Below are 6,000 nucleotides of genomic sequence, written 5' to 3'. Positions count from 1 at the left end.
TAGGTGATCATGTAAGCTTTTAATCTGAAGAAATATTTTAAGGTATTCGGCATACATACTCAGACCAACAGAGACGGATTCAGTAATATCATTTATAAAAAGTAGAAACAGCAACGGACCAAGGTTGGAACCCTGTGTAACTCCAGAGATTGCAGAGAATTCTCTTTGGGAAGAGCATCCAGCATACCTAACAGCAAAAGTTCTGTTATTCAAGTATGAAGAGATCCACTTGACAAGACGCTCATTGAACCCAAATTCAGCCAACTTCTTTTGGAGCAGGTAATGGGGCATTTTGTCAAATGCTTTTTGAAAACCAAAATAGATAGCATCCACCTGACCTTGAGACTCAACAACAGGACCAATTTTATTAAGGAAACAATTGAGGTTTTTTGGTTGTGGAACGGAATTGCATGAAGCCGTGTTAAGAAGCGTAGATTTTATGTTGGATGTTTTGAGGTATACGAGATGTTAGGATTGATTCAAAAATTTTAGAAAAGGAGGATAGGACGGAAATAGGGCGGAAATTAGAAATAAGGGGGACACTAGGTTTGGGAATTGGAGTAACGATCGCCTTTTTCCATAGGCTGGGGAAGGTACCTGATTTCAAGCTCCAGTTGCACAATGAGGCCAGAATAGGAGCGATCACGCTGCTGACGCATTTAATAATAAATGGTGGTATGCCATCAGGTCCACTGGGCGCCTTGTGATTAATTCCGTTAATGGTGGTTAATACTAATTCGACGCTGACATAGGGTATATCAAGCTCAGCACACTTCATCCGATCTTTGGACGTTGAAGAGGTATCCGCTTGTACATCCTCTGGAAAAGACTGAAACACAGATTGAAAGTACTCCCCAAAACGAGTACATAGCACTTGAGGATCGGTGACTGGTTCATTATCGATCAGAGGTGCAACTACTCTTTCTGGGTTAGATCTGTGTTGTGAGACGTATTTACAAAACCTTGAAGGCTTAAACGTTAGATCGCTTTCGATGAACCTTGCGTGGTTATAATTATCCCTAGAAAGCATCAGTTTAACTTTCTTTCGTAGCTCTGAAAACGAGCGATAGTCAGAAGTAAGTCTCGTTAATTTAAATCGTCGATGTGCTACTTTTTTCTTCTTAATCAGCGCTATAAGGTCGGCTGAAAACCAGAACGGAAACTTAGGCGATCGACGACGAGTGATGGAATATTCTTGGCTATAGCTTTTCTGAACACCTGATGGAAATTCGTCACAGCTTCGTCCAGGTTAGGACACAGAAGAACATTGGCCCAATCTGCGTTCGTCACGTCTATAAAGAAAGATTTAAAGTCTCCCTTTCTGAAATTATACGTGGAACGATTTGTAACATGATCATGAATGAACGAAGAGTCGTGTAAGATTATTGAGAACGGAGGATGATGTTTATCCGGGTGCACAACACCGTCCGAAGAAAGAGTTGACACAGTTACATTCGTCAATACAAAATCTAGGCTAGTTCCTTGTGCAAAGTTATGGTTATAAAAACCTAGGTTCAAAAAATCGACTAGATTGAAGATGTGGTTAGATCGACGTAAAATATGATCAATGTTATGTTACTTTACTAGCAGACCCGGCAATGCTTCGCTATTGCTAGATTTGTGTGTGTGTGTGTGTGCGTGCGTGTGTGTGTGTGTGTGTGTGTGTGTGTGTGTGTGTGTGTGTGTGTGTGTGTGTGTGTATGTGTGTGTGTGTGTGTGTGTAATATATATAAACACACAATTGAAAGTTTGATATAACATTAAAAAAATGAATATTACGGAACTTCACTAAATTTTACCTCTCACTTTATAAAAGTTAGAACGTAATTAAATCCAATGGGCAAAAAAATAGCACCACCTATTGGATGTAATTCAAACCGCTCACTAAACACAGTAATCGGTAGAAAATAACTGTTTAATAAAAAGAGATACGGCTATAAAATCATCACAGTTAATAGTGAACATAAAGAAACTTACAAAACATTACGGAACTTCACAATATTAACCTTTTACTTAATAAAAGTCAAAATGTAAATAAATCTAATTGTCAAAACAGCACTAACCATCGGATTTAATTCAAACTACTCTCTAAACATAGTACTCTGTTCAAAATACCCCTAACTTAATTTCTACTAATCAGATCGAGGATTTCAATAGCTTTAAACCTTCTACGAACAACGCGGACCACCTTGCAAAAACCTGCGCGTAAATTGGTCCAGTAGTTTTTTAGTTTATAGCAGACAATTATACAAACATTGCCATTTATGTATATAGAAGAAGAAAGTTTGTATGTTTGTTTCGTAAATATCTGGACACCCTCACCACCTAGCGGGTAAAGTTTTTGCAAAACGTTATCTTTTCTCGTAACTAATATATTCTGAAAATAAACCAAATCGGTTCATAAATACAATTTTTCTAAATATTTCAACCCGAGCGCCACCTAGCCGATCCATTTTTTGCAAAAATATTTATTTCCACCTAACTAATATATATTCTGAATATGAACCAAATCGGACCGTAAATGCAATTATTCCAAATATCTCAACTCCAACGCTATGTAGCGGGTCCATTTTTTACAGAGGTATTTATTTCCATGTAACACATATTCTGAATATGAGCTAAATCGGACATAAAATACAATTTTTTGAAATATCTCGACCCCTGCGCCACCTAGCGGATCCAAACTAATTCAGAAACGTTCGCGGGCGTACACAACAACTCGCCAAAATTTGTTCGGAATCGGATGAATGGTATAGAAACGCATACGGGACAAACAAACAAACAAACTCATTTTTACTTCTTTTTTACGACGTAAAGGAAGTATTGTGATCGCGAAAAATGTCGGTTTTCAGATTTCAACGGAAATATCCATTTTGACCATCTTTGAATCCATTTCGAATAGATTCGGCGTGACGTCTACATGTACGTACGTATGTATATCGCATAACTCAAAAATTATTAGCCGTAGAATGTTGAAATTTTGGATTTAGAACTGTTGTAACGTCTAGTTGTGCACCTCCCCTTTTGATTGCAATCGACTGGACCAAAAGTGTCCAAAAAAGTCTAATTTCAATTTTTTTTTATTTTGGAATTTTTCTTAACTGTAGTAATAAAGCCCCCATTGGAGAAATTTTCAACGTTAAATCATAAGTAGTACTTATTTTCATTGGTTCCAGAGTTATAGCTAAATAAAATATTAATTATTGAAATATTTGGCTCTTTCAAGAGGAAGCCAGGCACATCAGTTCAAATCCCAGTTTCCCCTTTTTTTTTAACTATATTAATTTAATAATAATTATTAATCTCTGATTGTAACAAAAATTTTACTATAAGCAATAATTCAGTAATAATAATAATAATAATATATATATATTATATATATGAAAAAATAACAGAAGTTATTAATGAAATAAAATTTTATCTAATAAAATGTATATTTGTAATTTAATAGGCGTACAAGCAAGTCATGTGATGTCACATCAGATTTATATATATATTGATAACACTTCATTTCATTGCGAACAAGATTACCTTTTGTTACCGATAAATAAGAACAAAATATTTAAATGATATTAATGATTTTATAATATTTGTCAGAAATATATAATTTTAAATGCAAAGAATTTTTTTGATTTCAGAACTAATTAAAATAAATTATATTAGGTCATACAAAACTACCAAAATAGATACCGAAAAACATAGAAACCTAGGAATATAAATTAAACTGAAGATACTGAACTAAAATTACATAAGACAGGCAGAATATATATATACCCACAGACAACTGAAACACAACAGAATCAGCTTTTGTTAATTACCTCTTATATACAGGATACTCAATGGCAATAACACTACACTGCAAAATTAACTAAGATCTTAAGAGTTTAAATTTGCTAATAGAGTAAATTTGACAAAAAAATAGATGATCAAACGAAATATAATATAATATACATTATTATTCAATTATATACTTTAGGGATTTCGTAACTTTTTTGAGATGATCGCCATTAAAAACAGTGCTTTCGGAAATTTTTCTGAAAAACGTGCTGACAATTAGGTTCAGAAACTAATTTTTTCAAAGAAAAATGTTTCAATTATTTGACAACTATTAGGTTTCCTAATAATTTTTAAAAAATATTAACATCTTTGTCGTATTGCACAGAGAAAGCAAATTGAAATATGGAATAGTTATAGGTAAAATTCTAAGATTAACCGCTAATTAGATTTCAGAATATTAGAACACGTGATTAGAGAGAAATTTGAAGTACAATAAAATAGAGAGTTATTCACAGTAACATTTATTGTTAAACATAGTATAATATAATAAAAATGAATGTTGTATTAATAGAATGGAATGGAGAATACCATAAAATAGTCAAATGAATGATAACGAAAAATAAAAGATAATAAATGTGGGCTTAAATTTTCAGTTAAATAGTAAAGAAAAGAGAATTTTTATTTTAATAGCAATTATTTAATAAATGAACAATTATTAATTATTTTGAAAGTTACATTTTCATAAAAAATAACCAACCGAAATTTAATTAAATTTTGATATGCTGTATATTTTAATTTTCATGTCTATAAACATATTATTTTAATTAATTATTTTATCGGTTTTTATTCCATATTTGACTTTTAATTCACAAATCTATTGTAATTTTGACTGACTTTTGATAAAAAATATTAATTTTCTTTGTCATGTAACTTCTTTTGTCACAGGGATACGTTTAATGATGACTTAGTGTCAAAGATACCCCAATAGTTAACAACTTATTGTTAAGTACATTCCATTATTTTTGGAATACAAATATTTTTGTTTTGATATTTACTATTAAAGTTCTATTAAATTAAGAAGAAAAAGGTTTTATATCGTAAAGTATCGCATACTTACTCATATTATGTTTGCGCGGGTGAACGCACACACATCTAGTATGTAGATATAAAATGTTCAATGATTAATGAACTTTTGGGAAGCTTTTGTCCGTTTGTAGCAACATCACGCGAGAACCAATCGACTGATTAATTTCAAATTTTCAGAATACATTCATGTTATCCTAGGGATAACATGAATAACAGAGATATTTTAAGCCATAGATCAAGGCCTTAGTCCCCTTGGGGCTGAAGTTGTGAATTGTTCCTCTTGGATGACGATATAATTCTGTTTTTGATGTTTTTCTATGTAAAGATAATAGACCAACAAATTGATGTGCGTTTTATAACTCATTCGATTTTCAACTGTCTACCTTGACCTCTTCCCAAGATGTATAGGGTATCGTAGTTTAACGGAAAGGGAATCGTAAGAAGATATTTTCATCTACAGCAGTAGCGTATTAGAGCTTCTATGTCAAGAACGAGGGAAACGGTGTAGGAAAGAGAGCTTTTCGGCTTTAATCGTTATTTATCAGTATTATTCTCACAAACATGAGGATAACGCAGCGGGGTTCAAAGGGTGGAGATTCCGAGATAAATGGGAAGGGCTTGCTTTGCTCGCCCTGATAATATAATGTAACGGTTAGTGTAATATAAAACTAAAACTAACCTGTTATCATCTGACTGTTTCCTCTAATACTTTTGTAATGTACGTCTTTTACTTAACGAAAAATTAATTTTAAAAAGTATTTTTTTTTTTTGTATTTTTAAATAAATTTCAAATTTATAGGACTGGAAGATGTTAATCCGTCCGTTTTGGAAGAAGAAAAAGAATAAAAGTCGTGTGTTTTTCAGAATCATTTTATTAGGAAAGTCATTTTTTTTAATTTAAAAAAAAATATTTTTTTTTTAATATCTCGTTCTGTGGTAGTTTACCAGCTTATTTTAACCTGCTAATATTAGAATCTAAAAAATTTAAACATCGTTAAGGTGAAACTTTACATAAAATTCTTAACCGAGATTTCTTTATATATAAATGTTCTCCAAAGTTAAATTGAGAATAAATCACGTTATCTAAATATAAGCTTACTTATTATTAATTAAATTAAATTAAAAAAATATTTATTC

The sequence above is a fragment of the Lycorma delicatula genome, chromosome 2, assembly GCF_047948215.1.
Source record: "Lycorma delicatula isolate Av1 chromosome 2, ASM4794821v1, whole genome shotgun sequence".
Taxonomy (NCBI): domain Eukaryota; kingdom Metazoa; phylum Arthropoda; class Insecta; order Hemiptera; family Fulgoridae; genus Lycorma; species Lycorma delicatula.
Note: the sequence above shows the minus strand (reverse complement) of the source record.